The following is an 18,177-nucleotide window of genomic DNA, read 5'->3' on the forward strand; positions in this document are numbered from 1 at the left end:
TTTTTTCTAACGTACTTGTACTCTGATGGCATCTTGTTTTCTAACTGTAATGGAATTCATTTTAATCCCGATGACATTTTATTTTTTGTTATTACAAGCCTGCTATATTAAATTCATGTGTACTTTCATATGCAAAGAAATTTAAATAAAATGGATATATCTGATGTAGGTTTGTTTTTTTGTTGTTTTTTTGTTTTTTTATAAATGGCCGTCATGCATTCTGGGTGCCTTTCGAGTTCCCTCTAAGCAAACTGGGTCATTTTTTAATGGTAAAATCACCTAATTTTGCTCAGACATTGACATCAAAAATAGTCTTTTCCTGATTGACTGATTTTTAATTATATTCCAACCACAAGTACACTGATTAATAAAAACGAAAAAAATGGATTTTAAAAAAGAGAAGTCCTATATATCAAACAATGTGAAAGATTTGGTGCCTTTACCATAAAACACAGTTGTTTTACATTTGTTCCTCGATTTCCTGTTTTGATCAGCATTTATTGTGATTTAGCGTGAATTTTTTTTTTTTTTTTCTCAAAAATTTCTTCACTCATTCTATTTACGTATAATTGTAGGCAAGAAACCACCGCTGCATCCACTTTGGATGAAGGTCATTAGTTTTAGTCTTGATTTCTCCGGACCCCTACGTGAATAGATTCTGATTTCTCAGTTTATTTCAGAATTTGAAGACTCAACCATGATTTATTGTGGTGGTTATTGTAGCAAACCTGCAGGGGGCGCTGCTGCAGCGTGTGTGTCGCCTTTGGCTTGAATCCGTTCTGCGTGCGGCGCTGCGCGGACACTTTAACGTGCTTACGCGGAAGCATAAAAAAGGAGACGTACACTGCGTGGGGGAAAAAGCGCGTCACGTTTGCGCTCTGGTGTTTGGTGAAGTGTGGCGCTGTCCTGCGCCTTTCCATCTCCGTGCCATGTACGTGCCGTCGATCGTGCGCGGCGGCTCAGTTGGCTGTTTGTTGGGCAGCTGCGCTCTCTACTCCCGTGACCGATGCCCGTCATGACTCTCTAATAATTTTTTTTTTTTTAAGAAAAATCGCTCAATGGGATTTGGGCAAAAGGAGCGTTCCACCCGCTAAAGAGGGCAGACGCACGGATTTAACACGGTTTGTCGCTGTTTTGGGGGGGCTGCATCTCAAGAAGCTTCAAAGGTGAGAAAATCAAGAGCTTGTGGTTCTGTTTATATGTGGGGGGGGAGAAAAAAATAGGAATGTGATTTTAAAAACAATGTGGTTTCAGGTTGAGTGTTTTACGCACAGCGTGCGGTCGCAGACTTCTCTTTCATTGTTGGAAAAAGGCCGTGCATTCCGTCTGGATCACGCTTTGTACACGCTGCACTGACTAAAAAACAACAGAATTGCACACGCAAATGTCATTTTGCTCTCAAACGCGTCAGAGAGATTTAGTACCGTGTGCGTAAAATAAAGCCACCGAAATTCAAAATGGGGCTGGAACACCTGTTTTACGCCATCAGGCCGCACGTTTGCATGAATCGGGCTGGTGTCTTTAAAAAAAAAAAAAAAATCCCCGTTTGATGACTGACCGAGCCGAACCTCGGTCAGTTTGGCACCGATCTCCGCTGCCTTTGGATGTGTGTTCCTTTTGATTCGCTCCCGTTATCGATTTGACAGCTGCTGCTGCTCCTGGAGGCAGCTGCACCCCCGAGTTCTTTAAAAGCTACTGACAACTGGCGTTCAACTCCCCCCAACAGAGTTCTGATAATGTGGCCAATCTGCCCTCCTCCCCCTTTCTTTTTTGTGTTTTGGACCTGTTCCAACAAATTTCCCATAAAGCACTGGGAGTCTTGCTCTGCTGATGACACACTAGAAAGCTAAACAGTGGATTTTTACCAGGAGCTATTAATAAGTAAGCCTCCTTTGGTAAACACCCTCTGTGCTTGAGGAACAACATGCAGATACACTAAACAAAATAAAATGTCAAAATGCACTTTGCACTCACCGTCTTCTTTTATGTGTTAGATCGTGTTTGTACTGCTGGACTCTTTCATTGTCAGAAGTGCCTTTAATTCTGAGTGGCATTGGTTCAAAAAGGTTCTGGGAGTGTTTCGGAGAGACTGCTGTTCATATTGACAGGACAAGTGCTTTGTCTGTCGTTATAACATCTTTTGGCATCAGGGAGACAAGTTCAGCAGGTGGCAGACAAGTATATGCAAGTTCACTCCCACCTGCTCCCAATCTCCAGCATTAAATGTGATGATGTGCTGCATTCCATTGTACTTGGAACTATGGGGGGAAAAACCCGGAAAAGTGCAGTGGAATGGTCATTCAGGTTGGAATGGGGGATTTTCAAGTTGCATCGGCGTCTTGAAACCAAGACGTCCGGTTAGTGAGCCTCTCGCTCGTGTGTTTGGCGTCATTAGAAATAACAGCTTGTTATGACGCGTCACGGAGCGTCTGACCGATCGAAGCTGGACGCCGGTTAAGCGAAGTCAACTTAAGTTCAGATTTCTTGTTTCTTTTTGGTTTCGGTGTCGTGTGACCGGGGCTTTACATTTGTTGCTAGAAAAGTTCAACGACCAAAATACCAACATTCTGGGCACAATGAACACGTTTTCACTATTATTTGATTTCTTTGTGTGACTGACACTTATTCAAGCATTCAAAAGGTTAATTCACCATGTAGTCCCAGTTACAGGTGACAGGTCTTAATGCTTAAGAGGAGGTCAAAATGTGGTAGGGAGATATGTTGGTGGGATGAAATCCCCCTTCCCCAATCAGCCTCCTGTTCTGGACACCAGCATGGATGCCCAAAACGTCCTGTACGAGGTCTATTAGAAAAGTATCCGACCTTATTATTTTTTTCAAAAACCATATGGATTTGAATCACGTGTGATTACATCAGACATGCTTGAACCCTCGTGGGCATGCGAGAGTTTTTTTCACGCCTGTCGGTTACGTCATTCGCCTGTGGGCAGTCTTTGAGTGAGGAGTCGTCCACCCGCTCGTCGATTTTTTTCATTGTTTAGGAATGGCTCAGAGACTGTTGCTTTGTTTGATAAAATTTTTTTCAAACCTGTAAGGCACAACTGAGTGGACACCATTCAATAAATTCAGCTGGTTTTCGGTAAAAATTTTAACAGCTGATGAGAGATTTTGGTCTGGTAGTGTCGCTTTAAGGACGGTCCACGGCGCCTGACGGCGATCTGCGCTTCGAGGCGGCAGCGTCTCGCCGTTTCAAGTTGAAAACTTCCACATTTCAGGCTCTGTTGACGCAGTAAGTCGTCAGAGAACAGAGAACTTTCAGAAGAAGTCGGCATGAGGAGTTTATTCGGACATTCCATTGTTAACGGTCATTTTGTAATGAAAGAACGTGCGGGCAGAGTCGCATGTCGGGCTGGACCCGACCGCGGGGGGTCGCGGCAGGAAAAACACCTCCGTTGGAAATCTTAACGGCAAGTTGGAACATGCCCAAGCTGTTAACAATTTCTCAGTTACTCACTTGTTGAAAGCCATTAAAAGCCGCCTGAATTCTACAAATGGTTTTCAACACGGAGGTGTTTTTCCTGTCGCGGCGCACACAGATTTGCCGAGTCGTCACGGAAACGACTCGGCGAATTTGCGCGTACGTCTTTCATTAAAAATGTCCTTAAACAATGGAATGTCCGAATAAACTCCTCATGCCGACTTCTTCTGAAAGTTCTCTGTTCTCTCACGATGTCCTGGGTGAATTAAGCCTTAAATTAGGATGTTTTCAGCTCGAAACAGGCCGACGACAGCGCCTGGAAGCGCTGCAGGACGTCCCGCTCCGTGGGAAGTCCTTACACCGACAGAAACACCCCATAATCTCTCATCAGCCGTTAAACTTTTCACAGAAAACCAGCTTAATTTCTCGAATAGTGTCCACTCGGATATTCCTCACAGGTCCAGAAAAAATTTTGATAAAGCAACGCGCACCGTCTCGAGCAGTGTGTGAAACAAAGGAATTCAGCCGAGAGGGCGGGACCACATCTCACTCAAGGCCTGCCCACAGGGAAATGATGTCACCGACACGCGTGAAAAAACTCACGCATGCGCACGAGGGTTCAAGCATGATTGGTGTAATCGCATGTCATTAAAATCCATATAGTTAAAAAAAAAAAATAAAAGGGTCGGTTTATTATCTAAGAGACCTCGTATATTTGTATTGTCAAGTGTGTCAGTAGCATGGCCCAAGCAGAGTGTCGCCCCTTTTGAATCTGGTCTGCTTAAGGTTTCTTCCTCAAATCATCATAGGGAGTTTTCCTTACTACTCTCCTCTTTGTGCTTGCTCTGGGGGTCGGTAAGGTTAGACCCTACTTGTGTGAAGCACCTTGAGGCAGCTTTGTTGTGATTTGGCATTATATGAAATAAACTGAATTGAAATTTGTTCCTATTAGCGTGGTGGAGATTCTCCTTTGAGTAACCTTGTTGAGCATTGGTTTTATGTGTGAGAAATCTGGTGTTTGAACTCCACCTGAGCCACAAGCATATGTCACTCAGTTACAGGGCAGCAACCAACAGTTATTTTCAGTATCTGTTAATCTCTTGATAATTTACTGGATTAACCCATTAGTTGTTTGGTCCCGTCAGAAAATGGTGAAAAATATTGATCAGTGCTCCTCAAAGCCCAAGACGATGTCCTCAAATATTTTATGTTCACAGCACAATGATATTCAGTTTGCTGACAGAGAGAAAGAAATAAACCAGAAAAAAAAAATCAAGAAATCAGGGGAATTTTGACAATTTAAAAAAAAAAAAAAAGACTCAAAACAGTTAATTATTTAGGAAAATACTTGCAGATTAATTTAATAATCAGTTAGTCAATTAGATATTGAGTGAGTGTGAGTGTCCCACCATGTGTTGTTGTTGTTGTTTTGAGTGATAATGTAATTAGAATCTGTCCACATGCAGGTGGAAGTATGACCATATTATTTCCTGCAAGCTATCTTCCCAATGACCGGACAGTAGGGCAATTCTACGGTAACAGAATTGCCAGCAAAATGTGGTCATATTTTATCCAAGTGGTAAACATTGACTGTCCTAAATGAGGCACATCCAGCACATGAAAAGTGGGAGTTCTTTGACTGGGTGCTTAAGGATGGTTCCAAAAGGAGCCGCTTCCCATAGCAGCCCATGTTAAAATGTTTACAGCCTTCTACAAAAAAAAAAAAAAAAATGGTTTTGGTCTCTTTAGCTAGTTTAACCCTCCAAGACAACTAATTGTACCGGGGGATTTTTCTTCTTTAAGAGCTTCTTAGTTCAAGACATTTTAATCCATAAAGTTGTTCATGATTAGGGGTGTGGCCACAATGAGTGACAGCTCATGTGTTGTTGCTGACCTCTGTCCAGAGTTTCGGGGGCAGGTAGCTTCATGGCGAAGGCTGTTAAGTGTTTGAATTAGGGATGCACCGATCCACAATTTTTCACTTCTGATCCCGATACCTGAATTTGGATATCTGCCGATACCAATACTTTTCCGATGCGATACCAGAGCTCTGTTTGCTTTAATATTATTATTATTATCATTATTGTTGATTTTATATGAGGATTTTCTTAAAAAGGAGACCTGAAAGTTCAGCCACAATTTGCCAGAAGGTATATCTAAGATGAAAGCCTCGATTTAATGTTTTGGTGAAAGAATTAAGTACTTTTATTTTTTATAGACTTTTATAGTGTTATTTTTATAGACTTAAAGAGAAAAGACAGCTCTCTCTCTCTCTTTCTCTGCCTGTCTCCCTCTTTTTCTCTCTCTCTCTGTTGTTGTGTTGCGCAACCTTCGAACGTTTGGGAAACACAAAGCCTTTCAACTGTGAAACGTCATCAGTGACGCTCACGTGCAGGATTTTAATGGAGACTTTTTCCCTTTCAGTGAACAAAATCTCTGTTGAGCATCTCTGCCGCTGCACGCTGAGCTAGTTTTTCATAGCGTTTTACAGCCTCGGGACAGTGAAGCGGTTACCTTTTTAGCACACATTTTCAGCAACAATTCAGTTAATTTTTCGGAAAATCCGTGCTCCATGATCAGACAATTTGAGCCCGAGAGTTGGGCAGAAATTTGCTGCTAACCGCGGGTAGAACACTGCGGAAGAGCGCTCACTCCAACAGCCCAGTTTCAGAAACCTCCCCCTCCCCTCCTCCTGCTCAGCAGCAAACAGCAGAGAGCAAACGATTCCAACTCTCCAGAAAATGTTGCAGGTTGGATCGGTATTTTTTACGATTACGTAGGTATCGGAACAGATCGGTCCCATCCCTAGTTTGAAGGGGCCTGTCCTTTTTGTTGTTGTTGTTTGTTTGTTTGTTTTTTAGCATTTTATTACAAATATCTGTCTTAAAATCTAAGATAACTGTGTACTTGTAATTACACTGAAATTATTGTGATTTTAATTGGTGATGCTAATGGCATTAGCATTTTTAGCAGCTACTGGTAGCTTGACATTGTGTCCAGTTAATCCACTGTTACTGAGGAAATTAGTGGGTCATAATTTTTAATACCCACACCAAAGGAAACCGTTATGAGAACCACCGCTCAGTCCTGCAAAATATAATTTAATAAATAGACGAACTAAGTTTACTTTTAGTTTCGCTTTGTTGATTACTCGAAAATGGGGGCATGTTTGGACTTCATTCATCCAACCCAAATCATAGGTGGCCTCGCCCATGTTACACCTCTATATTGAGGCTTTTCAGGTTTCAAATCCCGCAAAACCTCAGAGAGGTCGCTGCGCTGCGAGATCTCAGTAACATTGAGAACTGCATTGAGACGCTCTGATCACGCTAAACTTTAACCGCTGCACACGGACAACACAATTAACATCGCAACATAAAACTATTTTTAGATTGTGCCTAAAGCTCTTGTGAATATATTCTCTGGGTTTTTAGACGTTGTTATTGCGTTTGTTTTATGCAAACATGCGAGAATCACAGGCTGTCTCTCCGTTATTTTCAATGGGAGCTGCTGTGAACTCCGCTCGCTTCCTGATCATGTCATTCTGGGGGAAAGTGAAGTTTGCTCTTTAACGTCTTGATTATTGTTCTTTACAACACTGTTTGTCCTCTTTGTTCCAGACTAATATATATAATGTGTCTGAAATTCGGTTTGCGCTTATTAAATTCCACGCAGATTAAACATAGCAGACACGGATTTTTTGTTATAATTGTTTTAGCAAGTTTTCAGGCTATCATGCAGCAGTCTCTTATTAACGTGATGAAAAGCATAAAAAATGACATTTTTGTAGTATAATATTAATTTACAATTGTCATCATGTGGATTCTCTATGTTGTTTTGACTGCAGCGACTCTCTGGCACGCAAGGGATTATGGGATATGTGAAAACACCGAATACAAATATGGGGTGGCCGTGAGGCAGGCAGAGTAAGCTCTGCCAACACTGTGACACTCAGTCAATCCAGTGCATCTTTATGTAGCGGGATGAAGGTCCCGGGTCCTGATTGAAAAGACGTTCCCTCTAGGGCTGAAACGATTAGTTGAGTAACTCGAATAATTCGATTACAAAAAATGTTCAAGGCAAATTCTGTGCCTCAAAGCTTTATTTAACATTGTAGTACATATGCCAGGCCTGTGTGTGGAGCTGCAACGTCCGCAGCAAAAAAAAAAACAAGACTGGAACATAACAGCTAATCAAATTAGCAACGATAGCTACCGCTTTCCAACGTGACACATAGAATAAAATAAAGCCTTTTAAGAGAAAGATGGTCCACGCTGATTATCTGAAATAGACTTACTGTGCATTTAAACCGAAGCATTGTGTTTGTCTATTTTTAAAAAACACACGGTCTGCTCTACGTGGGGAGGGACTATTGACCCGGCGGCCGGCTGCTGTCTCTCTGCCCAGTGTAAGGGGCTCTCAGACCGGGCGAGTCAGAGCTCTGTCCCCGGCTACATTGACAAACAGCAGAAGTCCACTCTTTCTTTTTAGTTATTTTCATTAGTTACTTCTTCCAAACCATCAGCATGTCTATTAGACCCCATTCCTACCAGGCTGCTCAAGGAAGCCCTACCATTATTTAATGCTTCGATCTTAAATATGATCAATCTATCTTTACTAGTTGGCTATGTACCACAGGCTTTTAAGGTGGCAGTAATTAAACCATTACTTAAAAAGCCATCACTTGACCCAGCTATCTTAGCTAATTATAGGCCAATCTCCAACCTTCCTTTTCTCTCAAAAATTCTTGAAAGGGTAGTTGTAAAACAGCTAACTGATCATCTGCAGAGGAATGGTCTATTTGAAGAGTTTCAGTCAGGTTTTAGAATTCATCATAGTACAGAAACAGCATTAGTGAAGGTTACAAATGATCTTCTTATGGCCTCAGACAGTGGACTCATCTCTGTGCTTGTTCTGTTAGACCTCAGTGCTGCTTTTGATACTGTTGACCATAAAATTTTATTACAGAGATTAGAGCATGCCATAGGTATTAAAGGCATTGCGCTGCGTTGGTTTGAATCATATTTATCTAATAGATTACAATTTGTTCATGTAAATGGGGAATCTTCTTCACAGACTAAGGTTAATTATGGAGTTCCACAAGGTTCTGTGCTAGGACCAATTTTATTCACTTTATCCATGTTTCCCTTAGGCAGTATTATTAGACGGCATTGCTTAAATTTTCATTGTTACGCAGATGATACCCAGCTTTATCTATCCATGAAGCCAGAGGACACACACCAATTAGCTAAACTGCAGGATTGTCTTACAGACATAAAGACATGGATGACCTCTAATTTCCTGCTTTTAAACTCAGATAAAACTGAAGTTATTGTACTTGGCCCCACAAATCTTAGAAACATGGTGTCTAACCAGATCCTTACTCGGGATGGCATTACCCTGACCTCTAGTAATACTGTGAGAAATCTTGGAGTCATTTTTGATCAGGATATGTCATTCAATGCGCATATTAAACAAATATGTAGGACTGCTTTTTTGCATTTGCGCAATATCTCTAAAATTAGAAAGGTCTTGTCTCAGAGTGATGCTGAAAAACTAATTCATGCATTTAGTCCTCTAGGCTGGACTATTGTTATTCATTATTATCAGGTTGTCCTAAAAGTTCCCTGAAAAGCCTTCAGTTAATTCAAAATGCTGCAGCTAGAGTACTGACAGGGACTGGAAGGAGAGAGCATATCTCACCCATATTGGCCTCTCTTCATTGGCTTCCTGTTAATTCTAGAATAGAATTTAAAATTCTTCTTCTTACTTATAAAGTTTTGAATAATCAGGTCCCATCTTATCTTAGGGACCTCATAGTACCATATCACCCCAATAGAGCGCTTCGCTCTCAGACTGCAGGCTTACTTGTAGTTCCTAGGGTTTGTAAGAGTAGAATGGGAGGCAGAGCCTTCAGATTTCAGGCTCCTCTCCTGTGGAACCAGCTCCCAATTCAGATCAGGGAGACAGACACCCTCTCTACTTTTAAGATTAGGCTTAAAACTTTCCTTTTTGCTAAAGCTTATAGTTAGGGCTGGATCAGGTAACCCTGAACCATCCCTTAGTTATGCTGCTATAGACTTAGACTGCTGGGGGGGTTCCCATGATGCACTGAGTGTTTCTTTCTCTTTTTGCTCTGTATGCACCACTCTGCATTTAATCATTAGTGATTGATCTCTGCTCTTTTTCCTGGTTCTCTCCCTCAGCCCCAACCAGTCCCAGCAGAAGACTGCCCCTTCCTGAGCCTGGTTCTGCTGGAGGTTTCTTCCTGTTAAAAGGAAGTTTTTCCTTCCCACTGTTGCCAAGTGCTTGCTCACAGGGGGTCGTTTTGACCGTTGGGCATTTTCTGTAATTATTGTATGGCCTTGCCTTACAATATAAGGCGCCTTGGGGCAACTGTTTGTTGTGATTTGGCGCTATATAAATAAAATTGATTTGATTTGATTTCTTCTGTTTACCTCAGACTCACACTGAGTGTTTCACTTTTTAATTTTTGCTTTTTTTGGGCAACACACAACACTCCACAAACACAGTAACTTAAACAAAATAATAATTAAAAAAAACTGACTGCGAGGTCTGCATGTTCAACCTCCAGCTGAAATGCATCTGCTGAATTGCAGAGAAAGAGGGATTCAAAAAAAAAAAAATCACACAGGGACCCAGTACATCAACCTTTGTAAAAAAAAAAAAAAAAAAAAAAAAAAAAAAAAAAACAGAAAGCCACATCCCATTGCCATTTCAGCAAAATGCCAACACTTTGGCGCAGTGACATTGTGCCATTGCTGGACTATTGATGTTTAAAAACGCAAAAGTACTTTTTATCCGATTACTCGATTAATCGCCAGAATAATCAATAGAATACTCGATTACTAAAATAATTGATAGCTGCAGCCCTAGTTTCCTCTAGCTTGGCTAACGGGGAATTCCCCTTTAGCTGACCTGGTAGAGGAACGGTCTTTAGTGCGAGCCATCTGGGGTTCAGTCCCACCGCCGTCCCGGCCACAAAGGTCCTACGGTCACATTAAGTTTAGATGTGGATTTTGTGTGTCAAAACTGCATATATTTTATCTGGCTTGTGCCCATACCCCTCCCACCACCACAAAAACCGCCCCATACTTCTGTTCCACAGCACTGGTGTCGTCCTTCCCTCGCCCTTTGCCCTTTTTTTTTGTGACGTTAATCATGCTGCTGTCTGTTGGAGATGGACAGAAAGTTGAGGTTAGTTTTATCATCTTTGGGCCATTATTCCCTCCTCCTTCCCTTCGTTCCTCTGCAGCTCGTTCAGGAAGAATGGTTTAGCGGGGTGTGACCTCGCACATCGTATCAATCAAACCAAAATAAAATAAAGCACCTACTTCTGCAGGTCACGGTAGTAAAACACAAACTTTATCTTTTATTGTTTAGCTCTGAGCTTATTTACATGAACCGTGTGTGTGTGGGGGGGGGGCTTCATGTTTCCATCCTTGTGCAGCAGATAAAGACGTGATAATGTGCACATTTCCTGTGATTTCTGCTCTTGACGAGCTATATTTATTGTCCTGAGGGTGTGTGTGTGTGTGTGTGTGTGTGTGGAGCAGCTAATGGGAAGACTTGAAGGGAAAAAAAAAAATGGTTTTGCACCATTCGAGCAAGGCATCTTCAGTCTGATAGAGGAGGGCGGTGTGTGTTTTTTTTTTTTTTGTTTTTTTGTTTTTTTTCCCCCGTCACCATGTGGACGGGAAAAACTGGTGACACCTTAAGTAGCCCAAAGGTGTCCAGACTCGCCCACATTCCTTTCAGACATCTGCACCCCCCCCCCCCCCCAAATTTATTTACCTTACAGACAGTGCTTTGATCATGCAGATTTATTATTATTACAGATCATTGAGTCCATCCACTGATGATCAGTGTAATCAGTTAAAATTACTGTTTGAAACATAGATCTTCATTAATGAATGAATGAAAGCATTTATTCAGCATACAGATCCAGAACAACTAAAAACTTACAAAGAAAGAAAGAGAGAAAATAATCCAACAATGGACCCATGCACCTGAAAGGGTGTAGGCAGAAGCAAAAGCTTGTCAACACCCAGCCCTTTAACCAAAAATAAAAAAAATTATACATATGTATATAATATTATACAGTGGGGTAAAAAAGTATTTAGTCAGCCCCTGATTGTGCAAGTTCTCCTACTTAGAAAGATGAGAGAGGTCTGTAATTTTCATCACAGGTACACTTCAACTGTGAGAGACAAAACGAGGAGAAAAAAAATCCAGGAAATCACATTGTAGGATTTTTAAAGAATTTATTTGTAAATTATGGTGGAAAATAAGTATTTGGTCACCCACAAACAAGCAAGATTTCTGGCTCTCACAGACCTGGAACTTCTTTAAGAAGCTCTTCTGTTCTCACCTGTTACCTGTATTAATGGCATCTGTTTGAACTTGTTATCTGTATAAAGGACACCTATCCACAGCCTCAAACAGTTAGACTCCAAACTCAACCATGGCCAAGACCAAAGAACTGTCGAAGGACACCAGGAAGAAAATTGTAGATGTGCACCAGGCTGGGAAGAGTGAATCTACAATAGTCAAGCAGGTTGGTGTGAATAAATCAACTGTGGGAGCAATTGTAAGAAAATGGAAGGCATACAAGACCATTGATAATCTCCCTCGATCTGGGGCTCCACGCAAGATGTCATTCTGTGGGGTCAAAATTATCATGAGAACAGTGAATAAAAATCCCAGAACTACACGGAGGGACCTGATGATTGACCTGCAGAGAGCTGGGACCAAAGTAACAAAGGCTACACACTACGCAGAGAGGGCACTTCAATCCTGAAGTGCCAGGTGTGTCCCCCTGCTTAAGCCAGTACGTGTCCAAGCCCGTCTGAAGTTTGCCAGAGAGCATGTGGATGATCCAGAAGAGGATTGGGAGAATATCGTGGTCAGATGAAACCAAAATAGAACTTTTTGGTGAAAAACTCAACTTGTCGTGTTTGGGGGAAGGAGAATGCTGAGTTGCATTCCAAGAACACCATACCTTCTGTGAAGCATGGGGGTGGAAACATCATGCTTTGGGGCTGTTTTTCTGCAAAGGGGACAGAGGGAAGAATGAACGGGCCATGTGTCGGTATATCATTTTTCATTTGTGATATGCGCCACAAAATCAATTACCGCCAGTGAAGTTGTTTTTTCTAAATCCATATTGCTGCTCATTCAGTATGTAATGTTTGGATATAAAATCTTTTAACCTCTTAAAGAATCATTTTTCCAGAATGTTTAAAAATTGGGGTAGGAGTGAGATTGAGTGAGGCCTGTAGTTTGGAAAAAAAATGTTTATCACCAGATATGTGTGGATTACAAGAGGCATTTATCACTTTTTATTCATGCTATGTGCATGTAGGTTAACCCCAGAATTTACCTTTTAAGGGTTTGTTTTGGCAGAGGTCAAGGTCACTAGGGTCAAAGGTAAAATTTTTGGTGACTCTGAGTTTTTCTTCCCTTCCTCCTTCCTGGACCTTTAGTCCATTGCCACCAAACCTGATTGGTGGATAACAGTCAACCCCAGAATGGCCCCTTTGGCAAAGATCAAGGTCATTGGGGTGAAAGGTCAAAATTTGAACTTTTTCCCCACTCCGATTCGTACCAAATGTGGTGCTCATATTTAGGGGAGCACTGGAAATGCTCAGGAAACATCAAATTTTCATCATTGGGATCAAGGCCATTGGGGTGAAAGGTCCAAATTGATCTACCCACCACCAAAAGAAAAACCTCAGATTTGCACCAAACATGGCAGACATGTGGCGGTAGGTTCTGAAATTGCCTGGGCGAGGTCAAATTTGCCAAACATAAATCATTGGGGTCATGGTCATGTCTGCCTGTTTGTTTGTTGACCTGCTCCTCCCAGGTCCTTCTGCTGATTTCTACCAAACTTGGTACGTCAGTGAAAGTTGACCTCAAAACTGCCACTTAATAAAAATATAAAACAAAATGACTAAGTTTGTGTGTGTGTGTGTGTGTGTGTGTGTGTGTGTGTGTGTGTGTGTGTGTGTGTGTGTGTGTGTGTGTGTGTGTGTGTGTGTGTGTGTGTGTGTGTGTGTGTGTGTGTGTGTGTGTGTGTATGGGTTTTGATTTTTCAAACAGATTGGCAGTAAATGTGAGACACACACACTTGTATGGATTCCAGAATTGCCTGAACATGATCAGCCAGAGTGCAGTCATTTGGATGAAGGCCAAATGTCAGATACTGGTAATCAGTCCTGTCTTTGGGCTCATGGGTTTATTACCTAAGTAGTTGTTTTTTAAATTACAAAAAGTGAAAACATTCTGTCACGGTGTCAGTAACTAACTTATTGGTCTGCATCATATAAAACAAGGTTTTTGTTAGAATGTAATTTTTTGTGTGTGTGTCATGGGAAAACTGAGCGGTTTTGTTACTTCATCTTAATCTCTTCATTTCCTCCTCCTCACCTTTCTGCTGCTCAGGTGCCTGTTCTTGTTGCAGCCACAGCACTGTGGTAGCACTGTGTACCGCCTGGGTCTCCCACATTCTTTCATACTGGTGGTGTTGAATGGGGGGGAAAAAACAATAATGTAGTGAAGACCCTCAAATCCCCCCCCCCCCCTTAGCTCTTATTACACCCAGTGTTTAAAGACTTAGTTTGTGAACTTTGAGTCTGTCCTTCAAATGTTCAAGATCGTGCATCACTTGGAGCAGATCAACCAGGACACTAACTGCCCAGTCTGCACCTCAAAACCCATGTTTACATCGACCACACCAGAGGCCACAGCTGCATGTGGAAGAGATCAGTTATTATTCCAGCCGCATATCCTTCTTCAAAAAATGACTCAGCTGAATGTGAACCCTTTCTTAATTAAGTGGTATCACTCTTTTCTGACAAACAGGTCACAGCAGGTGAAAGTCAATTCTGTCTGCTCTGATATTGCATTAAGCAGCACTGGAGTCCCTCAGGGCTGTGTTAGTTCACCCTTTTTATTTATACTGTATACCAATGACTGCGTCCCCCCTCCCCTCCGCCCGTCAGCTCCCCTGCGCGGAGCTGACGGGCCTCGAAGGCGGGCTGACGAGCGCCGACGGAGGGTTTTCCAGCAGCAACAGCTGCGGAGCTGACGGGCCTCGAAGGCGGGCCGAACCCCCTGCGGTCAGTCAGTGTAGTTACTGCCCATAAGGTACAACCTTTTTTTTTCCTAACTGTACAAAATGCCAAAAAAAAGCCTTAAGTAGTGAAGATCTGGATGAGATCAAACTCTCCCTGAATTTCATGTCAGATGAACTCAGTGGAGTGGTTAAAAAGCAAACCGAACTGCTTGGTTTATTGAAGGAGGTGCGTGATCTCAAAAAAATCTTGCAAGAGAAAGAATAAAATCAGATCATTGGAAAATCGTGTCGATGACCTTGAGCAACAAATGAGGATGGAGGAAGTAATTGTTTCAGGACTGAACATTAAGCATCGGACATACGCTTGGGCCACTGCTGTGGGCAGCGGTGCCGATGAAGCAGATGACACGCGAGAAGAAACTCAATCCCTGGAGCAACAGGTTGTTTAGTTTTTCTTCCAACGATATCCACATTAATAGTACTGATATTGCTGATTGCCATTCAGTTGCAAGAAGAGACAAAAAGGCGAAACCGGTGATCATCATCCGGTTTGTAAATAGAAAGGTTACGAATGAATTGTTAAGGCAAACCAAAAGGTGAAAGGAACCGAGGTGTATGTGAACGAACATTTGACAAAGAAAATTGCAGAGATTGCAAGACAAGCCAGAGTCCTTCGCAAGCAGAAAAAAATTCAAGCGACATGGACCAGGAACTGTAAAGTGTGGATCAATCTAAATGGAACTCCGGAGGAAGTGAAGGCCATAATGATAAGAGAGCTTGTGGATTTGGATAAATTTAAATGATCGCTCCTTTTGGATGAACATGTTCCTTATTGTTTCGATATTGTTTATTTGAAGGGATTTTGGTATGTTTTTGTTTTGGTTTCCTTTCTTGTTCTGAGACAATTCTTGGCTAAATCCATATCACATACTGGTTTACATGAAATCGCCATATCATATTTAGCCCATTTTTGGTTTGTCGATTACAATCCTTTTATGATGTCAATTGATTCTTTTCAACTTGCTTCTGCACAGGAGCTTGATCTAAGTGTTTGATTACTCTGAACACAAATCTCATAGCATTGATTACAATATAGATCTGGATTGTTTTTTTTTCTCAAAAATACTACTCACCACTGCAATTACTTTACCGAGGAACAACTTAAGGACTGTTCCATGATAAACGGTTCTTTCTCCATTATACATTTTAATAGTAGAAGTCTTCCTATGAATTTGCCCAAAATTCAGGATTGCTTAAAAAGTGTCAATAACCCCTTTTCTGTCATTGCGGTTACAGAGACATGGTTGAGGGATGAGCACATGGACATGGTCCGGCTCGATGGTTATGATCTTTTTTATAAATAGGATGAATAAAAGGGGCGGTGGCGTGGCACTTTACGTCAGTTCTAGTTATCAGTGTGAAATTGTCAATAATGTCTTTTTCTTTTGATAATGTTATGGAATGTGTGTCAGTGGAAATTAAATGTGAAAAATCAAAAAACGTAATCTTAAGTTGTATTTACAGAGCTCCAGGATCAAACACAAATATTTTTGTAGATAAATTGACAGATATGTATAACACCTATAAAAATAATAAGCTTTTGTTTATCTGTGGAGACTTCAATATGGATTTCCTCAACCCTCATTGTCAGTCACACATAGATTAATTTATTAATTCAGTATTTAGTATGGGATTGTATCCAGTAATTACTCATCCAATTAGGATAACTAGGAATTCATCAACACTTGACAATATATTGACAAACATTACTACGGGAAACATAATGGGTGGACTTCTCATTAGTGATATCAGTGATCATCTGCCTGTTTTTGTTGTTTTCAATTAATTAGTTGATAAAATTGACCATATTAATATTACAAATTTCACAAGGATAATAACAAAGGAAACAATGGAAAAGCTTAGGGCGTATTTAAGACAGCAAAATTGGAGTGACATTTACATTGAGGATGTTGATCAATCTTAAAAATTATTCATTTCTATTATTTCTAATTTATATGACAGACATTGCCCCTAAGGGACTTCTGAATGCATGTAAAAAGAAAAAATTTTTGTATAAGCAGTTTTTAAAATCTAGAACAACTGAAGCTGAGATAAGATATAAGTCATATAAAAACTAACTTACATTATGCGATCATGTAAAAAGCAGTATTATAGTGATTTATTGGAAAAAAATAAGACGAATATAAAGGGTACTTGGAGGTTGTTAAATGAAATCATAAATAAGAAAAAAGATGTCAAAGAATATCCTGCCTATTTTATGCTAATACTGACACAATTGTTAAAGAAAACAAAGCTATTGCAGATCATTTTAATGGTTATTTTGTTAACGTGGGTAAAAACTTAGCAAATTCAATTGTTCCTTCCAAAACGTGCTCCTTGAATTACAGCAAAACAATAGAAACAGTTCGTGATTCAATGTTTATTAGAGTAACGGATGAAAAAGAAATTATTGATATAGTTCACAAACTTAAAGGAAAAAAATCAACTGATAGTGACCGTTTTGATATGTTTTTGGTTAAAAATATTATTGATTGCATTGTTAAGTCTTTAACATATATCTGTAATTTGTCATTAATGACTGGGAAATTTCCTTTCAAAATGAAAATAGCTAAAGTTATCCCATTGTTCAAATCTGGTGACAAGCATGTCTTTTGCAATTATAGGCCAATCTCCCTCTTACCACAATTTTCCAAAATTCTGGAAAAGGTATTTGAAATTAGGTTAAAAAAAATTTTTTTAACTAAACATCATATCCTTAGCGAGCAGCAATACGGTTTTAGAAAGAATCGCACTACTTCGTTGGCTGTGATGGATTTCGTTGAACAAATTACCAACGCGATTGAAAATAAGAAATGTACTGTAGGGTTTTTTTTTTTTTTTACAGAAAGCAGTTGATACTGTAGATCATACCTTGCTATTGGACAAATTACAGAAGTATGGTATCAGGGGATTGGCACATTACTGGATAGCGAGCTACTTAGACAGTAGGTATCAGTGTGTCCACTTTGGTGGGACAAATTCTGAGTTTTTGAAGATTACTTGTGGGGTGCCCCAGGGTTCAGTCCTTGGGCCACTGTTGTTCCTTTTGTATATTAATGATATATGTTTGGTTTCTAAGTATGTAAGTTGTATTTTATTTGCGGACGATACGACTGTGTTTTGTAGTGGGGATCATTTGGGACAGCTCCTGGACAAGATGGAGAACAAATTACATAAATTTAAAAAATGGTTTGATGTAAATAAATTAACGCTCCATTTTGGTAAAACTAAGTGTATGATATTTGGGAATAAGACCAGGAATTTAAGCAAAAAACTATTACATGATATTGAAATTGTAACAGATACAAAATTTCTTGGTGTTCATATTGATGATGGATTAAGCTGGAAAACACATTAACTATGTTAAAACTAAAATGTCAAATGCCATTGCAATTCTGCGCAAAGCCCAGGACTTCCTCACCCAACATGCATTGACCACTTTATATCATGCATTACTTGTTCCATATATGACATATTGTGTCGAGGTTTGGGGAAATACATACAGAACTAATACTAAACCAGTTTTTCTGTTGCAAAAGAAAGCTATAAGAATTATCAGTAATAAACCATATCGAGAG

General features: G+C 40.5%; 1 protein-coding gene across 2 annotated transcripts in view; it reads left to right on the forward strand.

The window, feature by feature from the left end:
• The first annotated feature begins 834 nt into the window (after positions 1-834).
• Positions 835-18,177, forward strand: part of LOC117506526 (proto-oncogene tyrosine-protein kinase Src-like) — a 48,388-nt gene continuing 31,045 nt past the window's right edge. For both annotated transcript variants that reach the window (XM_034166023.1, XM_034166024.1), the window contains exon 1: positions 835-1,166. The gene's annotated coding sequence lies outside the window, so the exon portion shown is untranslated. The remainder of the gene's footprint in view (positions 1,167-18,177) is intronic.

This window comes from Thalassophryne amazonica, chromosome 3, assembly GCF_902500255.1.
Source record: "Thalassophryne amazonica chromosome 3, fThaAma1.1, whole genome shotgun sequence".
NCBI lineage: Eukaryota > Metazoa > Chordata > Actinopteri > Batrachoidiformes > Batrachoididae > Thalassophryne > Thalassophryne amazonica.